Source organism: Corythoichthys intestinalis, chromosome 11 (assembly GCF_030265065.1).
Source record: "Corythoichthys intestinalis isolate RoL2023-P3 chromosome 11, ASM3026506v1, whole genome shotgun sequence".
Taxonomy (NCBI): domain Eukaryota; kingdom Metazoa; phylum Chordata; class Actinopteri; order Syngnathiformes; family Syngnathidae; genus Corythoichthys; species Corythoichthys intestinalis.
This window is the reverse complement of record NC_080405.1, coordinates 33,767,549-33,793,193: the sequence shown is the minus strand read 5'-3', so window position 1 is coordinate 33,793,193 and position 25,645 is coordinate 33,767,549. Positions and strand designations below refer to the sequence as shown.

The following is a 25,645-nucleotide window of genomic DNA, read 5'->3' as shown; positions in this document are numbered from 1 at the left end:
GTACTGCTTGTTACATAAGTGCTGTCAGCATTGCTGCAGAGATTTAGGAGGTGGGGGGTCAGCCTTTTAGTGCTCAGACCATACGCCACACTCTACATCAAATTGGTGTGCATGGCTGTTACCCCAGTAGGAAGCCTCTTCTGAAGACGGTACACAAGAAAGCCTGCAAACAGTTTGCTGAAGACATGTCCACAAAGCACATGGATTACTGGAACCATGTCCTACGGTCTGATGAGACGAAGATTCATTTGTTTGGTTCCGATGGTCTCATGCATGTGTGGCGTCGACTAGGTGAGGAGTACAAAGATAAGTGTGTCATGCCTACAGTCAAGCATGGTGGTGGGAATGACCCCCCCACACCTCTTCAATCTCTGCAGCAATGCTGACACCACTCCCGTAACGACTCACATGACATTTTGAAAGGGGAAAATGACAAGCAATACTCAATTTGGACATTTAGGGATGTAAGTAGTTCCCATGCGGTGTACTCACTTTTGTTGCCAGGGGTTTAGATATTATTGGCTATATTTTGAGTTATTTTGAGGGGAAAATAAATTAACTCTATCATATTAGCTGCACACAGACTACTTTTCATTGTGTCAAAGTGTCATTTTGTCTGTGCTATCCCATGAAAAGATATACTTAAATATCTGCTGAAATGCGAGGGGTGTACTCGCTTTTGTAATATACTGTATGTTATCAAAATACGTAATAAGAAATTCAGTGGTACCTCTTCATACGAAATTTATTCGTTCCAGGACCTTGTTTGTAAGTCGAAATGGTCGTATGTCGAGCAGGATTTTCCCATAAGATTACATTATAATTCCATGAATTCGTTCCACAGCCCGAAAACCTACACTAAATCCCTAATAAATACTGCTGGTATTATTGCAAAAAGCTATTACACATAACAAGACAAATAAATTCTGAATAAAAATCGGAATAATGACCTAATAAAAGTAAATAATAATAATACCAATAATGTAACAAATTGGGTTTTAATGTGGCGGATTTGTTTTGCGTGGTGTACCCAACGCACCGCTTGGCTGATGTACCAGAGAGTGAGGGAGGAGTTTTTACTTTCACTTTGTTCAGCTGCATCGGACAATTGGCATGTTGTGTTGCACAAGTTCTGAAATAAATGATTAAAAACCTGACGAAAGCTGGCGATTTTTTGGCGATGTTACAATAATAATAATTGTCACCCGATCCTGGATTAAGCGGTAGATGATGGATGGATGGATGGATAGATGGATGGATGGATGGAGGGACTTTAATTCATAAAGACTGGCGAACGGAGGTTGGAGGAGGACCGTCGAAATTGTAGACATTCTACGGCTGTATTGTCAAGCCAGTTTACGGATGCGCACACAAATTACAATGCTCATATATTTAATTGGTAAGCCACCCATTTTCCTTTTTTCACCACCTGCACTTATATTCTTGGAATCCATGTTGATTTCTTTCACAAGAAAATCCACCGTGCGTCCGTCTTGCGGGAAAACGAAACTGCGGCGCTGTCATAAATTGTCATATTTCGAGCATGTCGTCGGATGTAGAAACAAATGGCGAGTCAAATATTACGTAGGATGTCGAAAAGATCGTGTGTAGAAGCGATCGTATGTCGAGGTACCACTGTCGTTGGTATTTTATATTATGGAATTTCAATTTATTTTAAAGTCCAATAGTCATTTGAGAGTGAATTGAATTTTGAATTTACAACTTAACAAAACTTGTAGGTCAATATAGCATTTTGGGGGTGGGGGGGGCAAAAGGTGGGTAGCACTAAAATGCCTTCACATTGGTTTGTTCTTGAGTTGAAACTTGTTTGCAGGTGTTCAGCAACAGCCTTTACTTTGAACTCCCAACTGCAACTTAGTCGCTGTTGTGTGGCCATTCATTTGCATGACAAAGACTTTCATGGTTAATTAAGAAGACTGTTTTGATCAGTACAGCAGTGCTGTATACACATGCCAGGACAAGCAGAGATACCAGCTTCTACAAGTGTCCATAATTCATGAGAACCACAAAAAGAGGGACCAGGCAGGAGAGAGTTGGAAAGGAAGAACAAAATGAGAGTGAGCATCAGATACGGTGCGGCAACAAAGGCAGGGGGGTCTTGTTACAGCTGTATTAAAAGTTTTGTCTTTTAGGTACTTATGAATTTTTCACAGACTTTGAAACTTAGATGGGCTGTTTCTATCTGGCAGAACAGGGGGTGGGTTTTAAGTGACATTGCTACTGAAGAAGTTTGTTTTATGTAATACAATAAGAGGCATGGCTCATAAATCTTCACTCCTCAAATATGTAATCGCTTTTATGTGTTACTGAAATGAATGATAAATTTGTCCTCATTCTTCATGTGGATGTATACCTTCTGGCAAGTATGTAGCATCCATTTATTTAAGTGTGACTCTTTGTATCTTGCTACTGTATGTGTTATAGATTTGTCACAGGTACATAGCTTCTGCACTGCAATCGTTGCTTCTGAATATTACCCTAATCCAATTTGGAATGTCATTGCTGTCTTTTATCTTGTCTGCCTTCCAGGGATGCCTGAAGTAGTGGAACATTTCTTGCCTTGGTGTTTTGCTTTAACCTAAATTGTACAAATGAGCTTGGACTTATACAGTATATAGTTATTCCCAAAGCACAGGATTGCCGTTAATTTGATTGTGAAACCTCTAAATGCAAAGTGCGGAAAAGCTTGTCTGTATTGAAAAAGACAACCCACAAGCATAGTCGCTCCATTAAATAACGCTCCTAATGTTATAGTGTTGACATTTATTGGTTAGATTTCCTTGCCGCACTTTGCTCATTTGGCACTTGCCTCTTCAGGTTTTTTTTTTTTTTTTTTTTTTTTTTCCTTCACATGGAGCTATACCTTTTAAAATAGGCAAGTAGCAACGCAATACATACATTACAAGCGTATTGCTCTAGATCTGTGCCATACATTGGTCAGCAGGGTATGGATTTTATTACTAGTGTGGTATGGGATTTTGTTTATCTAACAACTTTCTGCGGGGACCGAATGTACCATCATTTGCTGGCTTTTAGTCAATGCTTATCATTACTGCTGCAATGCAATATGCAGCTCTACTAATATACAGAAACGTATAGCACATTTATTTATTGGATAAATTGATATGTTATCATAGGAACATCTATAACAACATCTATAAAGGATGTCCCGATCGCATATTTTGCACCCGAGTCTAAATCACCTGATTTTGAGAATCTGCCAATACAGAGTCCCAATCCGATACCGAAAAAGTGTTTATTTTGTTGTTGTTTTTTTTAACAAACGTTCCAAACATGTAACTGTCCCACCGTGCCACCTTCATAATGTGAATTATTGTTACACAAGAATAACATAGAAAAATGCTTGTTTTTATTTAATGCTTCATTGAGTCCACTGAAATCCACTCAGGCTTTGACGCTCACGCTGCTGGGAACACTCTCACATAACAAAATGAGTTGCCAAAGCACAATAATGCAAGTTTAACGATGATTGACGCATTTGTGCATTTGATCGTAGAACTACCAAGCTTCTCTGACAGGGTCAAAGCTACAAACCTGTCAATTATCGGTAACTTTAAGTACCAAATGCAAGGTAGACAGTTTGGCCGCACTGCATAGCAGGAGAGAGGGTGAGAGGCTGTGGCGCTGTACGAGCATGAAGTAGAAAAAGATAAATAATTTATTTTTTAATAAAAAACCCGATCCTTTTCGCCCGATTTACGAACAGGTGATTGGACCCCTTATAATACATATCATAAAAAGGCAACCCCTAAATTGTGTTAATTTGCATTTTAACAACAGTCTAATCGTTTTAAAAAGATTATTTATTAAAATTAATGATCAGTTCCAATAATATGTATTTTCAACATTTTAAAAAGAATAATAAAAAGAAAATGAATAATAATGAAATAATAGTTTGGCATTTGATTAAACTTAAAGGTATTTTGTTCATTATTTTATAGTTCATTCATTTTCCTTTCCGTTTATCCTTTTGAGCGTTGCAAGCGTTGCCCTATCCAGACTAGCTACAATGCTATGAAAAAGTATCTGAACCTTTTGGAATTCCTCACATTTCTGCATAAAATCACCATCAAATGTGATCTGATCTTTGTCAATATCACACGTATGTAAAAATAGTGTCTGCTTTAACTAAATCTACCCAAACATGTATAGATTTTTATATTTTATTACCTAAAAAGACTTAAAGAGCATTTTAAACCAGTTTTTACCAAACAATTCAAGTCAGGTGTGTGCCCAATCACTGATGAGTGGTTTTAAGCTGCCCTGCTCATTATAAAACACACACCTGGTAAGAATTGTCTTGATGAGAAGCATTGTCTGATGTGCATCATGGCTCGGTCAAAAGAGTTGTCTGAAGACCAATCAAGGATTGTTGATTTGTATAAATCTGGGAAAGGATACAAAACCATCTCTAAAAGTCTGGATGTTCATCAATTGACAATCAGAGAAGTTGTCTACAAATGAAGAGAGTTTGGCACTGTTGCTTCTCTCCCAAAGAGTGGCCGACCACCAAAGATGATGCCAAGAGTTCAGCACAGAATACTCAGAGAGGTAAAAAAGAACTCTAGAGTGTCTGCTAAAGACTTACAGAAATCACTGGCACAGTTCAGTATCTCTATGCACACATCAACTATATGTAAAACTATGGCCAACAATGGTTTTCATGGGAGGACTCCACTGAGGAAGCAACTGCTGTATATATATCTAAAAAAAAAAAAAATGTTGCTCATTTAATGTTTATCAGGATGTTTTTCAGGAAAACCTGAGGCCCTCTTTCAGACAATTGAAGCTAAAAAGAGTATGGAGAGTATTCTGGAGTGGCCAAGTCAAAGTCCAGACTTGAACCCTATTATGGTGTTGCATGACTTAAAGAGTGATTCATGCCAGACACCCCAGGAATCTGACTGAACTACAACAGTTTTGTTGCAAAGAATGGGCCAAGATTAGTCCTGATCAATGGGCCAGACTGATCTGCATCTACAGGAAGAGTCTGGTTGAAGTAATTACTGCCAAAATATTAAATGTGATGTTTCACTTACCGTATTTTCTGGACTATAAGGCGCACCTGACTATAAGCCGCCACCCACCAAATTTGACACGAAAACAGAATTTGTTCATAAATAAGCCGCACTGGACTATTAACTGCACCTCTCCTCACTGTATTATGGGATAACACGTTATTTGACAGTGGCATCATAAGACTGTCATAAGACCAACTGACGCTTTGCATCCAATTGGTTTAAAGCTTCATTGCTTCAAGAAGCTTAATTTAGGGGAGACATTCAACCTCTGCTGCCAACTGCTGTCAACACTGTTGTCGTCCAATATGCCTCCTAGCATGCATTGTAGAGCTACAGATGTAAATATCAAAACTCATGTTCTGTGCTAATTATTTCTTCAGTTACTGTTCCAGTTGTTTCAATAATCGCTAGTTATGGTATTTGGTAACACTTTATTTGACAGTGGCGCCATAAGACTGTCATATGACAATCATAATCATGAAACTGTCATGAGCATTAAAGAATGCTTATAACAGATGTCTCTCAGTGTCATCCGGCAAATTATCTCACTTTTGAATGGATGTAAAAGCTCTGAACTGGACTTAAAGGGAGTTAGAGACATAAATCCAGATGATACTAAATGACAGCTGTCACAAGCATTCAGTAATGCACATGATAGTGTCATAATTATGACGATCTTATGATGCCGCTGTCAAATGTTACCTTTTAACCCAAATAAATCAACAAATAAGCTGCACTGGACTATTAGCCGCAGGCTTCAAAATGAGGGGGAAAAAAGTAGCGGTTTATAGTCCGAAAATGACGGTACTTATTTTTCCCCCTTCTGTCATTGTTTGCATACTATCCTCATTAAAATATGAAAACCTTTAAATGTTTGGGTGGTTTTAGTTAGAGCAGACAGTTTTTACATCTGTGTGATTTTGACAAAGATCAGCTCACATTTGATGGTGATTTTATGGAGAAATGTGAGAAATTCCAAAAGGTTTCTTTAATGCATTATTTTAGGTGATTTTAGATACCCGTACTACTACTGTGTTTAATTATCGAGCAGAGGTTTAAGAAAAAAAAACTATTCAAGGATAACACAAAAGAAAAAACACAATTTTAGTGGGCGACATGCAAGAGGAGATGAAAAATTATTTGCATTGTCATGAATTTGGGGACAAAATGTTGACATTTAGGGGCAGTCTGGAGCTCTGAACTGCAGTATGAAGTTCATAAAAACTAATAGACAATTTGATCCAATAGCCCTTCGCATCAGTTGCCGCTAGCAACAAATAAAGGCTTACTCTGTACTGAACACTATTTGTCCTGTTAAAATGTGTGAAAGAAAGGGGATGGACAGAGATCTTAGCCTAATACTAAAATACTGGAATGCAAACATTGAGTGAAGCGCACACACTCGAGGCCACATGCTGAGTCCTGGCAGAGGTAAAATTAAAAGATGCAAAATGCTGCTCAGTTTGAAATAAGTCTGTATTAGAGAGAAATAATTTTTTATTTCTGTCAAAACGAGGGTGTCGTAGCTACAACAATGGAAGAAAGCTTTACATTTCACTATGGTCACAGGCTTATTCATCATGTATGTATTAAACTTGTTTGTTATATCATGTCAAGGTGAGGAAATGAGGAGATGGCTCGGAGTGCAGCTCATCACTAACCTACGTTGTCTCTTTCAAGAGCTGTGGAACCCCACTGGGGAAGATGAGAGGCTTGATTACAGTTAAATTAGCAAATGAGCAGGTTAATTATAGAGCCAAATTCTTGCATAAGATGTGTCATTCCACTGAAAGTTGATCTGTCTCCTGCTCAAGCAGTCTATAGGGACAAATAGGGATCCGAAAAGGGATTGGAATGCACCTTTTTTTTCTTCTCTTTTCAAGAAAACTCACAGGTTTCTGTCCCTCTTTGCTCAGAAATGTATTGTTTGAGGTTAAGGGGAAATTGTTACATCAATGAAGTATTATTTTCCCTTGAGAGACACTTCCCCCCACTGCATTTTCTCACTTCCTTACACAGGAGGGTGTATCAATCCCCCCTCCCAGCTTTCTACCCACTCTCCTGCTTGGTGGCTTTTATCCTCCACTTCACAAGAGCTTTTTGGAGGCTTCAGATTTTTTTCTTATGTGCTCTGTCTTTGGCTTCAGAGAAAGGAGTTGCCTAAAGTTTGCAAGGGCGTTACATTTTTCAAACAAATTCTGACTCACTCGCATTCTTTCTGTCTCAGTCCCGCACATGGTTTTATTCCCACACTCACACAGAAAGTGGTCTGTGAACCCACTGTGAAAGAAGCACATGTAATTAAACAGAGGTGAGGGAGTTGTTTTGCGGTGACCGCTGTTGTTCAAGTGAGACTGCAAATAAATGCTTAAGAACTGCATGTCTCAGTGTTGTGTGTTTTAGGAGCGAGCGAGTGGGGGAGAATGATTTTCGTGGGCAGATGTGTATGAAGTCTGGAACAAATGGAGTGAGAAGCTCAGCAGCTTGCAGAGGACAAGGAGTGTGGGGTCGTGAAGAAGATTCACACATGCAATGATTATTCACATGACACATGAGGTGCCATGACTCACACCGAGTCACTTATCAGACACTGTCATTTGTGTGTCATTTCTGAGGCAACCTCTCGCAACTCTCCTACCCAAATTTCCCCAGCACATTATTGCTGCAGCTTTTCCAGGGAATTTGTATCAGATGGCATCATATCGCGTAATGAAAGTGAGCATTGAATGTTTGCTCTTCATCGCGTTTATGCTGTAGCTAGAGGGGTACAAAAGGTTGAGTTGGAGACACAGTAAGAGACAGAGGAAACATGGAGAGGGGTTTAGTAACTGACGGAAGTGGCGGAGCATCTATATTTTATTCGTCATTCATATTTAAGTGGAGTAGATGGGAATGGAGTGATGGCACAAGATTCAGTCTTTACATTTATTCAAGTATACTAGAAGCAAGTTATCCATGTAGAATTACAGAATCAGCAAACCCCCCCACGACAGTCTTCTTTCCTCTCTAACCATTTCCTTTATTTCTCAGCCTCTCTGTTCCTCTTTCCACTTAAAACACTCCTATTGCAATTTTATTTTATTCCAAATGAATTGAGCTGTGGCTCTCATGACAAAATGAGCCCGGTCTATTGCCTAAATGCAAATGTTCTCCGTTATTGGAAGTGCATCACATGCTATTTGTGGAAGCCTAAACATTATAAATGAATTACAATGCTGCATTAGCTCAAGCTCCTTAGGTGGGAATGTACTGCAGTGGTGAATGGGCAGTGAGCATGAAATTCAATATTTGCCTGTGCATTGAGGTACGAGAACAGTCAGCTTGAATCCCTCATAGTATGATCAGTGTACGAATAAAGATGACCACTGTTCACTACTTCATACCACATTTTTTACAGAACTAACTCTATTGTTATTGGGTCAGTGTTAATTGTATTGCAGGTACTTTAGTTAAGTGATGCCTGAAACAGATAAACCACAAATTCAAACTGATGTTAATGGTGACAAAAGGTCAAATATTCTTTCGAGCCAGTATTATGACCTGGTTAACAACTGCCAGGGTGGATTAGGTAAAGAAATGTCTTCAAAAAACACAATATTCATCTATGACGCATGTTCTCTGTCAGTATATCAAGTAAAAACGTATTTGTTGTTTTATAATGAAAATGCTAGTACAGTGTTACCTCGACACCCTATCGCTTCGACACCCGATCTCTTCGACATCTGACGTAAAATGTGACTCGCCCTTTGTTTCCACATTTGACGACATGCTCGAAATATGACGATCTATGTCGGCGCCGCAGCTTCTTTTTTTTTCCCAAAAACAGACGCACAGCGGATATTCTCGTGAGAGCAATCAACATGGGTTCCAGTAATGTTAGTGCAGGTCGTGAAAAAAAGGAAATAGGTGATGCTATCCATTGAAATGAAGTTGGAAATAATATAAAATATGAGTGTCGTGTGCGCATCCCTGAACTGGTTCGACAATATGGCCGTGAAATGTCTACCCTCGACGGTCCTCCCCCGTTTGCCAGTCGTTATAAGTTAAGGTGAAAATTATTATTGTGGCAACATCGCCAAAGAAATCGCCAGCTTCGTCAGCTTTCTAGTCATTTATTCCATCAACTTGTGTAACACAACACACCTACAGTCCCCCGCAGCTGACAATGTAAAGTGAAAGTGAAAAGTCCTCCCTCACTCTGGCACTTCAACCACGTGATGTGTTCAGGTACAACACGCAAAAATATATCTGTCACATTGGAACCCGATTTGTTACATAATTACAGGTGTTATTATTATTATTACGGTAACACTTTACAATAAGGGTCCTTTAATTAACATTAGTTAATGCATTTATAGACAGTAACTAATGTTTAAGTAACATTACAATGATTAATATAATTGCTTATCTAACATTTATTAATATATTAATTAACATGAGTTAATGCATTAGTTAATGCATAACCAGACATTAACTAATGGTTTGGTAAAATTAAAAATATATATTGGCCTATATAGGGTTAGGGTTTGTTAACTTAGCAATTATAATTTCTTAGTTAAGGGACACATGTGCTACACTTTACAATATGGGTCAAAAAAACATTCAGTAATGGTTAATTAAGGTAAAGTAATACGTATGAGGTACATTCATGTGAAATAATACCATGGTTAAGGTTAGGTTAGCAGCACCCAAGGTTTCTCATTTTAAAATAACAGTCACTTACTAGTACCAGTATATATTAATAACTATTTATTAATGCACTAATGTATATCTGAATTATGTGAAGTATATAATCTGACCTTAAGTATGGTATTATTTCACGCAAACGTACCTCATAAGTATTACTTAACCTTAATTAACCATTACTGAATGTTTTTTGGACCCTTATTGTAAAGTGTAGCACATGTGTCCCTTAACTAAGAAACTATAAATGCTTAGGTTAACAAACCCTAACCCTATATAGGCCTATATATATTTTCAATTTTACCAAACTATTAGTTACTGTCTGGTTATGCATTAACTAATGCATTAACTAATGTTAATTAATATATTAATAAATGTTAGATAAGCAATTATATTAATTATTGCAATGTTACTTAAACATTAGTTATTGTCTTAAAATGCATTAACTAATGCATTAATTCATGTCAATATATTAATAAATGTTAAATAAGGTATTAAATGAATTATTGTCATGTTACTTTAACATGAGTTATTGTCTAAAAATGCATTAACTAATGTTAATTAAGGGACCCTTATTGTAAAGTGTTACCATTATTACTATTAATATAATTATTCCAATTCACAATTTACTTGTTTTGTTCAGTGTAATTACTATCTGCAATAGTACCAGCTGTATTTATTAAGGGTTTATTAAGGGTTTAGTGTAGGTTTTCAGGCAGTGGAACAAATTAATGGAATTATAATATATTCTGATTAGAAAATCTTGCTCCACATACGACCATTTCGATTTACAAACTAGGTCCTGGAATGAATTAACTTTGTATGTAGAGGTACCACTGTATTTGTAACTATAGACAAGTTTCCGTAGTAGTTCCTTCCGCATTTCTGCTCGCGACTTTCGTTTTACACTTTCTCTAACCAAAGCAACAGTGGAGCTAGCGTGGAATTACTCATCAAAATTCCTTTAAAAAAAGACAATTTGGAAATCCACATCCATCTGCCAGCATCGCAACCAAAATACTTTTGTATTTTATTGTTTTAATGGCAGTGGATGGAAACACAATCTGGGACCTGAAAAGCTCTGAAGCATCCACTGGAATGTGTTCTAATACATGAATATGGGAATTTTTTGTTCATGAAGGCAGTTATAGAACCAAGACAGTGCCACCACAAAGCAATAACAGGTACAAATATGTTCAATTTGATTACTATTATGTATTGTGTCACAGCTGAGACATCATTAGCTTTGCATTAGCATCAACAATAAAGAAATGAAAAACACTCATCTACTACAAACCATACACGGGCTTTTAACCCTATATGCATAAATTCAAGTGTTACACAGTTTTTGTTCATTTGTTTAGAGGGGGAAAAAACTGATAAACAACGGAAGACAACTTGACGTGCTTCACAACAACACTTACGTTGATGGACATATATCGAGACTACGTGCATTCTTATTCGATGATGGGAGGCTCGATTTATGCTCCACCTTCGTAAATATTGTTCTAATAATGTTATGAATTGTGATTTATTGACCTGTTTTGCACATGCGCCAATTGTTTTAAATAAAACAAAAATGCAATCACGTTGTCCAAAGGTTTTATTGGGATCAGTTTCTGCAATAAAAAAGAATGACATACTATTTGTGTTTATATGTACAGTACTTGTTCATATAATACAGTACCATAACTATAACATAACTAAATGAAAATTACCTGATATTATTTCCTTGTAGCAACAAAATCCGTGTCAGCCCTTCTGCACTCGGCAACTGTAACATTGTTTGTAAACCTAACTAAATGAAAATTACCTGATATTATTTCCTTGTAACAACAAAATCCGTGTCAGCCCTTCTGCACTCGGCAACTGTAACATTGTTTGTAAACCTAACTAGATGAAATTACCTGATATTATTTCCTTGTAACAACAAAATCCGTGTCAGCCCTTCTGCACTCGGCAACTGTAACATTGTTTGTAATTTCGCCTTATTTTGGTCACTCAGGGGCCCGGCGTATCAGTCTACACCTCGTGTTAACACAGGCTGCACAGATTTTTATAATTTTGTCCACGAACAAACAACGAAGTGATAAGAACAAAGATGCAATCCTTTAGGTGGATACTTTAGCTTTAAAGCACATCCTTAACTTATTGTCTGCTCAATTTAAGGCGTATGGCGAGGTAGATCCACACTGGCATTTTGAAGCTGGATGCTGTTCAAAACATTCCACCTCCAAGCATATACGTATAATGTATACAATAGGCGCTTCCATGAGCTCACATAACCAAGCACAGCACAGAAGGTCTCCGAGTCTCTTCTACGTCATGCTGAATCCATTTTTGGAGATTCAGTGTGTTCCTCTGGTTTGATTTGGCAGTTTAAAACTTGTCTACTTCAACCGCAATTCATGTTGTTCTGTCTAAACCGGAAGTCCGGAGCAGAAAATGTCAAAGATGGCGCCGCCCAATTTTTGCTCGGGAAACTTGTCTATAACTTGAAAAAAAAAAAAAATGACACTGTAATGACAAATATGTACATACTGTTTTACAACTGTGTAAAAGAAACAAACAAAAACACAAGAAGCAATTAGTTTTCTTATTTTTCTTACTGCAGAAATAAATATACTCTAAAGCAGGGGTGTCAAACTGGTTCTTAAAGGGCCGCAGTGGGTGCTGTATTTCACTCCAACCAAACGAGATGAATACCTTTTCACCAATCTGGTGTCTTACATGTGTAATCATTTGGTTGCAGTCAGGTTCTGCTTGTTTTAGCAGAAACCTCATTGGTTGACCTGTCCGTGCTGCATATGTTGGAATAAAGACCAGGACCCGCTGCGGCTCTTTGTGAAATCAATTTGACACCCCTGCTCTAAAGTATCGTTCTACAGGACCCACATTATGTACAGTGGTACCTCGACATACGATCGCTTCGACTCAATCTTTTCGACATCCGACGTAAAATTTGACTCGCCATTTGTTTCTACATCCGACAAAATGCTCGAAATAAGATGATTTATGACAGTGTCGCAATTTCATTGTTTTCCCGCAAGACAGATGCATGCCGGATTTTATTGTGAGAGAAATCAACATGGGACCAAGAATGTTAAAGCAGGTGGTGAAAAAAGAAAAAAGGTGAGGCTTACCATTGAAATGAAGATGGAATGACGGAAAAATATGAGCGTGGGGTGCGCGCCCGTGAACTGCTTGACAATACTCCTTCGACCTCCGATCGCCAGTCTTTATAAGATAAGGTGGCAATTATTATTGTTGTACTATCGCCAAAGAGATCGTCAGCTTCGTCAGGTTTTTAATCATTTATTTCAGAACTTGTGCTGGACAACACGCCAACTCCCAGCAACAACAGAACACTAAAAGAGAAAGTAATATCACAACTACACTCTCTCTCACTCTGCCGTCAACCTAGAGCCGGCCGGTATACCGAAAATTTACCGTTACCGAAATTCTTCCCGATGACCATCATAATTTTGACAATTTCGGTAAATTCAGTTATTTAATAAAGCAAGAAAATATAGTCTTTTCGTCCCGCTTTGACTCTGTGTTGTTTGGCTATGTTCATTCCCCTTTAAGAAAGCAGTCAGTGTGCTTACGTTTGAAGTCATGTGGTTATCAGGAACTCAAACAAACAGAAACCGGGTAGGCTAATGCTAGCTGCTAACGCTAGCGGCTATCGCTACAAGCAAAGGTGATGGAGTCAGGCTTAAGGGAGCTTTGCCAAACTTTCACCCGAAATTAAGTAGACTCTTGGTAGCCTCCAAACGGGCTTTCACCCATTTTCCTCCCTGGTTCTCACAATTTCAGGAGAGGGTGTTTTCTACTGGTAACAAGCCCACAGGCTAAAGCTAGCAGCTAACGCTATAAAATGAACTTTATGGAGTCGGATAGCGGCTCTAACCTTGTCAAAACAGCTGAACTTAATGAATGGATTGGGTACGGACTGCATCTAGCAATTAGTATGTCGCGTTATTTTGTATCAGTGTGTTTGTGTTATTTTTTTTTTAATATCTTTTATAAAGCATTCAGCATAAATTAAAATGCAACATTGAAGCCTATAATATCACTGTTTAATGGCCACTGCTATTTCTCTGTATGTGCTTGCTTCATTCTGTATCATTACTGCCATGATAAAATCTTAAATGTTTCATTGGCAAAAGAGCAATATAGCTTTAATGTGTGTGTGTGTCTGTGTGGGGGGTGCATGTGTGCGTTCATGTATTAAAAAATGCTGTGGGGAAAAAAACCTGAAACCTTGAAGTAATCACTTGTGTTGAGTAATTATGTCACAGCAGCCATTAACGATAAGCTGTCTGTTTGAAGTGTTTTGTTTAAACTGTAAGTCATTTGTGTTACAATGACATGTTTGCACAGTCCTATTGATTTTTATAATGTGGTACATTGTTGAAGTCATACAAGCTGTTATAAAAGTACATACTTGAATTCCTATGGTTTACAAGAAAATTTGATATACTTAATGTTTAAGACTGCATGTACAATTGTTTAAATATGTTAAATTGAAATATGGTAAATAAATCAACGAGAAACAGTTCATTTGTATTTCACGCATTGATTCAGATTTTCAACTTATATAACAGTCCGCTTGGGTCATTTATCGTTATCGAGGTAAATCTGCTCAATTTACTGTGATACATACTTTAGGCCATATCGCCCAGCCTTACATCAACCTCGCCGTGTGTTCAGGTACATCATGCAAAATATAACCGCCACATTAGAACCCGATTTGTTACATTATTACAGACATTATTAATATTATTACTATTATTAGATTATTATTTCGATTTTTATACATAATGTATTTGTTTTGCTCTTTGTAATTGCTATTTGCAATAGTAATAGCGGTATTTATTAAGGATTTTGTGTAGGTTTTCGGACTGTGAACTGAATTAATGGGATTATAATGTATTCTTATGGAAAAATGCTCAACATACGACCATTATGACTTACAAACAAGGTCCTGGAACGAATTACCTTGTACCTAATACCTAATATACAGAGGTACCGCTGTATTTCAAACATTTAGTGGACTAGCTAGGTTTTTTTTCACAATATATCATTTGTCAACCCTCCAGGCTTGTATGCACTTTAAGATGAACACCAATATATTTGCCTCTTCTCTCTGATTCGCTGGAACACTGTGGTTACCATAGAAACCTATTTGTCACCAGCTGTTATTGTGACATTGACCCAAAGCAAGTGCTGGGTCTGAGTGTGTTGACCTCGCACCATTTGTCCCAGGGTGCCTTTTGACGACGTGTGTTGTATTCTTCTCCCTCTGAAGGGGATGTACTCAATAAGGCTACATGCTGATGCTTCATGGCACACAGACAAAATTCTTAGCTTATTGTGTGTTTTTTGCGCCCTTTTCATTCTGGAGTTTTTGTATGTAAACATGAGCTACAGTAAGTGACAAGGTTATAGGTAATGTGTCTCTTTTGATTAATGACCTTGAGGTACGCTGTTCAATCCATTCATCTTTGTGCAGATACCATCAGACCTACGCTCCTGGTGCTGCCAGTAGTCGCACAGATAATCTCTCAAAGAGCCACACATTCACTAATGTGACCCTCTCAGCTTCATGCCTGAAACGGCCTTCATTTGGCCATCTTTTAGCTAGTGAAAAAAATGTCCTATAATCTTGCTGTGTACCATAATTCATCTCAATTTACCAAGCATACATTTTTGACTGTGATGACTGATTTTTCTATTTTACTACCACCAGGTATAGGAGTGGGAACCTCTTGGTACCTCATGATACGATGCGATTTGCAATACAAAGCTCACGATAACGATGATCTGACGATATGGCGACACAACAATTATCGATACACTGGTCAGGAAATCATTCGAGGATATTCTACAAACAACTAATAAACAAAAAAACAAGCTTCTGCTGTGAATTGGAATGAGTACATCACTAGTAGACGTCCAATCCATTTGAGATGGGAGGGTGGCAGCGAATGAACATTCGTTCATTTGCTGCCATCCCTCCCACTTCAAACGGATTGAACGTCTATGGCTGTCAGTGGCAGCCAATGTAGGGCAATGAGGTAATTTTGGGCCATTTAAGGTCATTTACCTGTTGATGTTCGGTTACTTCCTGTTGATTTGGGGGTATTTTATGTGTCACTTCCTGTTTATTTTGAGTTACAGAACCTGGGAATCACCCAAATGAATAGGCAGTGACTCAAACTCAACAGGAAATGACCTGTAAATGCTCTAAAATGAACCGCAAGTGACCTGTAAATGCCCTGAAAACCGGACAGAATGACTGTGAATGCTCTGGTTTCGAATGAACAAACGTTCCCAGTCTAAATGGATTGGGCGTCGAGCACCGTCAATGCAGCCTTAGAGTTAACTGAGACACTATTATGGTGGAAGATTTTGGTAGCAACTTGTTGGTTCCTTTTTATTTTTTTATTTTTTTTGGACATTGACACCTTGTTAAAACATTATCTCGATTCTCGGCAGGAGCACATCGATAACCTTTTGGAATACAAAGTATCACGATATATCACCATTTCGATATTTTTTCACACCCCTAAACAGGTACATCTATACACGTCCATCTTATGCCCAGTTATTACATATCTATGACTTTAGAACAGACATGTTCAAAGTCCGGCCCGGGGGCCAAATGCGGCCCGTGGTCAAATTTTGTCCGGCCCCCAGTCTCTGTCATAAAATCAATAATGTCTGGCCCGCACACAAACTTAATAAATTGGTCAGCTGTACTGAGTCGCTGTTTTTAAAAAGTTCAATGTGAGGCGATATTACCAAACAAGACACGCTGACATGTACCACAAGATTACAGGGAAGATACGCAGCGAGAAATTGAAGCAACTTGAAGCTAGTTTAATTTCACAGTAGCAGTATATCGCAAGAGCCCGAGAAATTATTAAATAAAAAAATAATGACACACAGAATGGCTTGCTAAAATTTGCTTAAATATATTGTTCTACGTAAAGGACGTCAGCCAATGTTGGCCCCCCACATTTTTACCACACCAAATCTGGCCCCCTTTGCAAAAAGTTTGAACACCCCTGCTTTAGAAGGTTTTATAAGATTGTTTTTGGTTTTTGTTCAGCCACACCGAAAAGTGGCCATACCATAAGCCTCCAGTATCTGTCAGCACCCCATCTTACCCCTCATTTAATTTCTTCAGTGCGCCTTCCCAGCCACGTCTTCTCTAATGAAGCTAAATCTAGCATGCTAAATGGAACCAGTCAGCTATGTCATTGGTGCTGGAGTGGCTGTAGCTGTCTTCTGCTGGCCCCCGAAGGCAGAAACACCATTTCAAGACACTGAGCTAATGCATTTGGAGACATTTACAGTACAGCCACCCAATCAGGACAGTGTACTGTATATCTGCAGTAGGTGTAAAATATCTCGCCACTTAATATTAATCTAAAAAAAGAGCAGCTGTGTGGGGGCTCGAAAGATCAGATAAAACCATACATTTTGAAGGTACGCATAAAGTGCAACAGAACCTTCAATCAGGAAATGTCCTGTAACAGATCAAGAGTACAGAGATGCACTCTGCAGGGGACTAGTTTACTGATTGCTCTGCTGTCAGCTTTAAAGTTCTCAGCGTTGGGATTTTGTATAGAATCTAATGGCTTTGGAGTGTGAGAGCACACAGTAACACAAGTGGGAAAGTGGCATTATGGAGCACCCTACATGACAATCACAAAAGCATACACACTTCAGGATGTACACACAGGATCGACACACTGTGCCTCAAATCTCATCTTGAAGTCCAATATATCCCTCCCAAACCCATTAACGGTGCTTCATACAAAAGCCTCTCATGATCCAGCGATGGTAGTGAGTGCACAGACAGGGCTAAATGTGGGTGAATTATGTTTTAAATCACTCAAAGTAAAAGTGGACATTTTGTGCACATTATTGACATATGTTTGCTCCTTTCATTGGGTTAATATACAAATGTATGATTCTATCATTTTTCGTATATAATCTCTTGAATAGCTGTGGAATTTAATATTCTTGAGACAAGCAAGTTCATATTCATTGTTTTTTAATGGACAATGAAACGGTGCCTTACTGAATAGCTATATTTAAAATTTTATTACTGTTGAATATAATTCGTTTTAGCAATGATACTCGTATACATTGAACCATCTTGCCTCCAGTGGATGCATTGACATAATATGATAAATTGCATTTAGAGCACTGCAAGATGCCCAACTCCCTTGATTGTTGCCTTGGGCGCTGGAGAGGTGCCCACTTCTTCAGTGTGTTACTGATTGTGTTTTCTTGCTGTTTTCACAACTGTTGGGTTAAATCTGAAGGCAGATGTTGTGTATGCATGGACATTACAATAAGAAGGGGGCTCTTGTCCTTTTTTTCCCCAAAGGCACTTTTTTCAGTCCAGCACAAAATGCAATGTCTTTGCTTATTTTTTATTTTTTTTCCCAAAAATTGGTCTGTTTTGAAATGGTTGCTCCCTAATATGAGGTACCCCCCCCCCCCACACTGATTTCCTTTCTGATCTTGTGTTTACTGAGTATAATTTAGTATTCATATAGGTGATATCAGTCTGATGCAGACGCCTATGCAGATACATCTAAATATATTAAAATTTCATTTGACAGCAGTTTTTTTTTATTCTGAAAAAAAGAAAAAAAAGGTTTCGTTTGTTTGTTTGTTTGTTTGTTTGTTTGTTTGTTTGTTTGTTTGTTTGTTTGTTTGTTTGTTTGTCATATCAGGCACATACTTTCACTATCTCTCTGTACCCGACCTACAGTTGTCGTCAAAAGTTTACATACACTTATGAAGAACATAATGTCATGGCTCTCTTGAGTTTCCAGTTATTTCTACAACTCTGATTTTTCTCCGATAGAGTGACTGGAACAGATACTTCTTTGTCACAAAAAACATTCATGAAGTTTAGTTCTTTTATGACTTTATTATGGGTTAACAGAAAAAGTGATCATATCTGCTGGGTCAAAAATATACATACATGGATCTGAAAAAGTGAATCATTGACTTGAACAAGTCAGGAAAGTCACTTGGAGCCATTTCAAAGCAGCTTCAGGTTCCAAGAGCAACAGTGCAAACAATTGTTTGTAAGTATAAACTGCATGGCACTGTTCTGTCACTGCCACGATCAGGAAGAAAACGCAAGCTATCACCTGCTGCTGAGAGAAAATTGGTCAGGAGGGTGAAGATTCAACCGAGAATCACCAAAAAGCAGATCTGCCAAGAATTAGAAGCTGCTGGTACACATGTGTCAGTGTCCACAGTCAAGCGTGTTTTGCATCTCCATGGACTGAGAGGCTGCCATGCAAGAAGGAAGCCCTTGCTCCAAAAGCGGCACCTTAAGGCTCGACTGAAGTTTGCTGCTGATCACATGAACAAAGACCTTCTGAAGGAAAGTTCTGTGGTCAGACGAAACAAAAATCGAGCTGTTTGGCCACAATGCCCAGCAATATGTTTGGAGGAGAAAAGGTGAGGCCTTTAACCCCAAGTACACCATGCCTACCGTCAAGCACGGTGGTGGTAGTGCTATACCGTGGGGCTGTTTTGCTGCCAATGGAACTGGTGCTTTACAGAGCGTAAATGGGATAATGAAGAAGGAGGATTACCTTCAAATTCTTCAAGATAACCTAACGTCATCAGCCCGAAGATTGGGTCTTGGGCGCAGTTGGGTGTTCCAACAGGACAATGACCCAAAACACATATCAAAAGTGGTAATGGAATGGCTAAATCAGGCTAGAATTAAGGTTTTCGAATGGCCTTTCCAAAGTCCTGACTTAAACCCCATTGAGAACTTGTGGACAATGCTGAAGAAACAAGTCCATGTCAGAAAGCCTTAAAATTTAACTGAACTGCACCAATTCTGTCAAGAGGAGTGGTCAAAGATTCAACCAGAAGCTTGCCAGAAGCTTGTGGATGGCTACCAAAAGCACCTAATTGAAGTGAAAATGGCCAAGGGACATATTACCAAATATTAGCGCTGCTGTATGTATATTTTTGACCCAGCAGATTTGGGATTTGTCACTTTTTTCTGTTCACCCATAATAAAGTCATAAAAGAACCAAATTTCATGAATGTTTTTTGTGACAAAGAAGTATCTGTTCCAATCACTCTATCAAAGAAAAATCAGAGTTGTAGAAATAACTGGAAACTCAAGAGAGCCATGACATTATGTTCTTCTCAAGTGTATGTAAACTTTTGACCACAACTATATGTAATCCACTTGAATGATTTTTTTTTTATTTTTTTTTTTATGTATTTTAAAGATTTTATGCCAAATGATTCACATACAGTATAACTCCTAGGTGATCTCAAGCAGCTATTTCATGCATTCAGTAATTTTATTATTTAATTCATAGCTGTATCTATTCATTTCAACAAATTTTAACAGCAACGTTGTTTTTAATTTGCATTTTATCCCTTGATACATAGACAATGTCATAGACATCTGTTTGTGCGTTCAGCAACACCTGACACTGTGCGCTTCTCTTTTGCCTGCTTCATCATAAATGACTAGTCTCATACAGTGGTACCTCTACATATGAAGTTATTCGTTCCAGGACAATGTTTGTAAGTCGAAATGGTCGTATGTCAAGCAGGATTTTTCCATAAGAATACATTGTAATTCCATTAATTCGTTCCACAGCCAAAAAAACAACAGTAAATCCTTAATACTGCTGGTATTATTACAAATGGCAATTACACATAGCAAAACAAATAAATGATCAATAAAAACTGGAATAATAAAATTATAATTCCTGTAATAATGTAATGAATCGGGTTGTAATGTGGCGGAAGTGACATGACAGAGAGAGGGAGCGGTGCGGTTGAGAGTTTACTTTCACTTTTAATGTATTGTTGAGAACACCGTCAACTACGGTGGACAATAGGCGTGTTGTTTTGGACAAGTTCTGAAATAAATGATAAAAAACTGAGGAAGCTGGCGATTTATTTGGCAATGTTACCGCAATAATAATTGTCACCTTAACTTATAAAGACTGAAGAACTGAGGTCGGAGGAGGACCGTGGAGATCGTAGACATTGTACGGCTGTATTGTTGAGCCAGTTCACAGATGCACACCCCACGCTCATATTTTTCTATCATTTGCATCTTCATTTCAATGGTAGGTGTCACCTTCTTCGTTTCAGCACCTGTACCAACCTTTTTGAAACTTGTGTTGATTTCTCTGACAAGAAAATCAGCCATGCGTCCATCTGCGGTGCTGTCATGTCATTGTATTTCAAGCATGTCGTCGGATGTAGAAACAAATGGCGAGTCAAATTTTACGCCAAATGTCGAAAAGATCATGTGTCTAAGCGATCGTATTTCGAGGTACTGTTTCATAATTTTTTGTTATTCTGATGCAATAATTGAGTGTTTTTCTACATAGCTCACAAATTGTCTTTTTGCTGTAAGTAGAGCAGACATACCTCCAAACCAACCAAGAGTCTATCATTTGTGCAACATCACAATCATATGTGTATTAGTTAATTCCTTACAATCAACTCAAATGGATATGGTACAGTATGTCCACGTCTAAATGTCATGTGTATAAAATAATTGCACATTTTAAATGTGGTTACATGTAGACAAGATTTAATGCAATAGAGACACTTTTTAAAAGTTTCCTGTTAGGCACCTCTATTCTTGTTGTATTTATTTTTTTAGATTTCTGAACACACTTCATAAGCATTTTCCCATTTTTGATGGTTCGTACCTCACAGGCAATGACAATAAATGAAGGAGAAAATAGCTTCACTCATGTTCAGGTATGAATCACAGTGGCTTATTGTGACCCAGATGTGTCTACCTGGGTTGAAGTGAGACACCTTATGTAAGTCAGAAAATCATCTCCCCTTCTTGTTCTGGAGCTTTTTGACATTTCAGCCCAAGGAAATGACTATACTGTGGCATTTCCTCACTGCAGGGTTTTTCACGCTTGGGTTCTATACAGCTGGCTGTCACTTACACTTTTTGATGTGTGTCTAAGTGCTCTAACATGCAGTTTTGTTGAACAATCAGTAACTTTTCTGTGAGAGATAGTCTGGAAGTTGAACGTACATCCGTGCTCCTTTGTGGTACACCTCTGTATATACAGTACAAGTCTTGGGTGACAAGCACATAGCGAAACATGTTGTACAGTTAAAATCAGCCAAAGCCTTTCGAGTGTCACCTCTGTCATAGTGTTAATTAGACGGTGTCACCGTCTGTCCCCAGCGACATTTATTGCATATGAATATTTTACCCGGACAGATGGTAAGAATGTCAAGGCGTGATACTGAGTTATTAAACCCTGGCCCTTTCCCTTGCCTACAGAATGCAGAGCTTGTCAGCACTCACTTGTTTTAATAACTCACTGTTAGCTGCACTTCAAAGTTAGCCCTGAGTCTCTGCATTGCAGCTCTGTCCTAGGGCAGCAGTGAAAGAGCCTGTGCATGTGAGATTGCACAGAATTTAAACTCAAAGGGAATGCCCTCACTGAACAAGTAGTGTGATTCTGCTCTGACAGACTTCTGGTAACAGTGTCCGACCGCAGCCTGACCGTCAGGCTTTTCTACTACACAAGACCTTCACCTGTGCTCTTTGGTCAGTTGCATAAAAAGTCATGCACTGTAAACCTGCATGTTCAAAATAATTAAGGAGATTGAGTGGTGGGTGCAACCTCAAAGATTTACAAATGTGTATATTCAGTAAGTGTAACTCTCAAAGGAGCACATTGGATTTGACTTGGTCCTCTTTAAAGTGCGTACAACAAGAGAAAAAAAGTCTTAAATAGCATTATTTTGTGAATTAGAATCATATTTTGTGACGATTCGACTATGTACAACAATTTAGCAAAGCGCAGATGACGAGAAATTAGTTTTTAATCTGCCAGTTAGCCACGCCTACCATTATAGGGCTCTAGCATCCCCAACAGGTGGATGGCGTTAGCGGAGTCACGATTTCATCTGATTTAGTATGCAGCCCATTGAGGGGGAATTATTCAGAACGAGGAAAATGTGACGAACAGAGCCGCAAAATGTCATTGTTTCAGTCTCTCTACTCCAATATTTTTACAGGATATTCTTTTTATCCAAGTATTTTTTCCCAATAGCTAAATAAATGGCATGGTCATGACAAATAACAGTCTTGTGCTAAATGGAATATGAAATAATAAAAATGCATTTATTCAAGACGACATGGCAAAATTAATCCATAATGGTCAAAACTGTCGACTTCACCTTTGCTGTCGCACCTCCCGAGCGATATTTTATGCCACCTAAATCGGGCTTATGTCGTTTGCCTTCCCCGGCTTCGGAGAATGTAAACAACCCAAGAGGCTTGACAGCTAGCCGACATGCTCACCCGAATCGAGTGATGTTTCAAAGTCTTCGAAGCGGAAAATAACACATAACTAGCCCGGAACATTTCACGTGACGACTGGGTTGTCGATTGTTTTTGCCGATTGGCAAACCGCCCGGCGGAGAGCAATTTACAGCTCGTTCCCCTGCTACTACTGACAGGAGAGCTCGCCGGGGAGGCAGCTGGACAATGACCGCTTAACAAACCGGCCGACATCGGAGCAGCGTGTAGCTGCCAAATGGTCAACACGAATATGGCAAAATAATGCTTTGCTACACGGCGAAGTCGTAAACAGCGAGATACTCAGTGAAGGAGGGCGGCTGCAGTTGTTATGCGGCTAACGTGCAGCTAATGTGTATGAGGAGAGCTTTTTACATGCCTATCCATGATCAAACGTAAGTAGCCCTTTATTTAAAGAAAGTTTGTAGTGTTAACTTTGTACTCGCTGTATTCACGGCTATTTTTATCACAAAGTTGCAATTTCTGATCGGTCAGAAAATATGACAGAACACCGGGCACATGAAGAGGGCTATAAGCCGAGTATAGTGCTCTCCCGGCGGGGGGATGTGCGACAAGCCGCCGGTAGTTTGTCGAGGGGACAAGGAGCATGTCAGCCACAAAATGCAAGCCACCTACATTTTAAAATTATCCCAGTATTTGACATAATATAAAAGACGATGTTTACTCACTTCCTCGTAAGTCCCATGGTCCCACAGTAGTAGGGCTTGTTTTGGCCAATATCCACCGGTGAATGGGAACCTTTTGAAACCCCAAAAAGGCGCACACGCCTCTCCCTCATACAGCAAGATTTCTCTGCAGCCGTTTGGCTGGCGTGATGCAAAAAATAAATGTATTAATCCACAAAAACAGCTGAATCCTTAGTCCTTCTCATACAAACAGTACGGCTGTATAGTGAAGACTCCTTCCTCCGTACACGCCATGGCGCCCTTTTTCTCAACTGGAGACTCTTGCCGGAATTCACTCCTTTTTATGGCCCGTGATTCAAAAAACTAAATAAATATAGTGATTACTTCCACACACATCCAAGCGGTCCATTTCATTCAGAAGCACAAAATACCGCGTGTATTATGAAATAAACATGCTTTTTTGTGTCACAGGCACTTTAAGTCAAACAGGAATTATGATACAACTCAGTATGTAAAAGTATTACCCTCACTGGTTTATCAGCGAAAAAATCTGTAACGTATGATTTATGGTGGTTATATTTTGTTGCTGCATACATGAAGCAGCAAGGGCAAATATGAGCTGTTACCGCTGTAATCCTGTGTTTTTATAAACTACAATTGAAGAATAGATTGTGTGACTGAAGTTCTGGAAACAATTTTGCTGATAGAGGATTCGATGAAAGGTGGTGCATTTTTACACCATACACTGTAACAAGGCACACATCTTTGAGGAGTTCTTTCATATAGATACAGGCCACTAAACTTGGTAATTGTGAACATTGCCGTAAAATGAACTGAACCCACCAGTAAACATTATTACATGCTACAGTTGCTCAATGTACTCACTGTTGCTTAAACATTTATGCGTCAAATTTGCATTTCCACTTGAGCGAATACACTTACACAACACAGTATGATTGGATCTTCGTACCTTATGTGTGCACACAAAATAAAAACTAATATATAATCTTTTCTGTCAACATTAATGAGAATGGGCGATGGATGGATATTTAGCCCAGGGCTTTTTTCCCCCTGAACTTTCTGGGAAATATCATTAATTGAAACGAGCGAACTATTATTTTCTCATTAATAATAATAATTACTAGGCACAAGAGTGAATTCATAAAAAAGAGTTGGTTTACCAGAAAATATTCAAATATAGTTTAGCTTATAATAGAAAGTTTTGTAAAGTTTTTTTTTTTTTTCCTCTAAATTATTATTGAGTACAGTGTATCACAAAAGTGAGTACAACCCTCGCATTTCTGCAGATATTTAAGTATATCTTTTCATGGGACAACACTGACAAAATGAGACTTTGACACAATGAAAATTAGTCTGTGTGCAGCTTAAATAATAGAGTTAATGTATTTCCCCCTCAAAATAACTCAAAATATAGCCATTAATATCTAAATCCCTGGCAACAAAAGTGAGTGCACCGCATGGAAACTACGTACATCCCTAAATGTCCAAATTGAGTACTGCTTGTCATTTTCCTTCCAAAATGTCATGTGACTCGTTACAGGAGTGCTGTCAGCATTGCTGCAGAGATTGAAGAGGTGGGGGGTCAGCCTGTTAGCGCTCACACCATACGCTGTACTCTACATCAAATTGGTGTGCATGGCTGTCACCCAAGGGGGAAGCCTCTTATGAAGACATTACACTAGAAAGCACGCAAACAGTTTGCTGAAGATATGTCAACAAAGCACATGTATTACTGGAACCATGTCCTATGGTCTGATGAGATGAAGATTCATTTGTTTGGTTCCGGTGGTCTCAAGCATGTGTTGTGACGACCAGGTGAGGAGTACAAAGATAAGTGTGCCATGGCTAAAGTCAAG

At 38.6% G+C, this 25,645-nt stretch overlaps 1 protein-coding gene across 20 annotated transcripts in view; it reads left to right on the top strand.

Annotated features, from left to right (window-relative positions):
- Positions 1 to 25,645, top strand: part of tenm2a (teneurin transmembrane protein 2a) — a 342,932-nt gene that overhangs the window by 47,539 nt on the left and 269,748 nt on the right. The window lies entirely within an intron of this gene.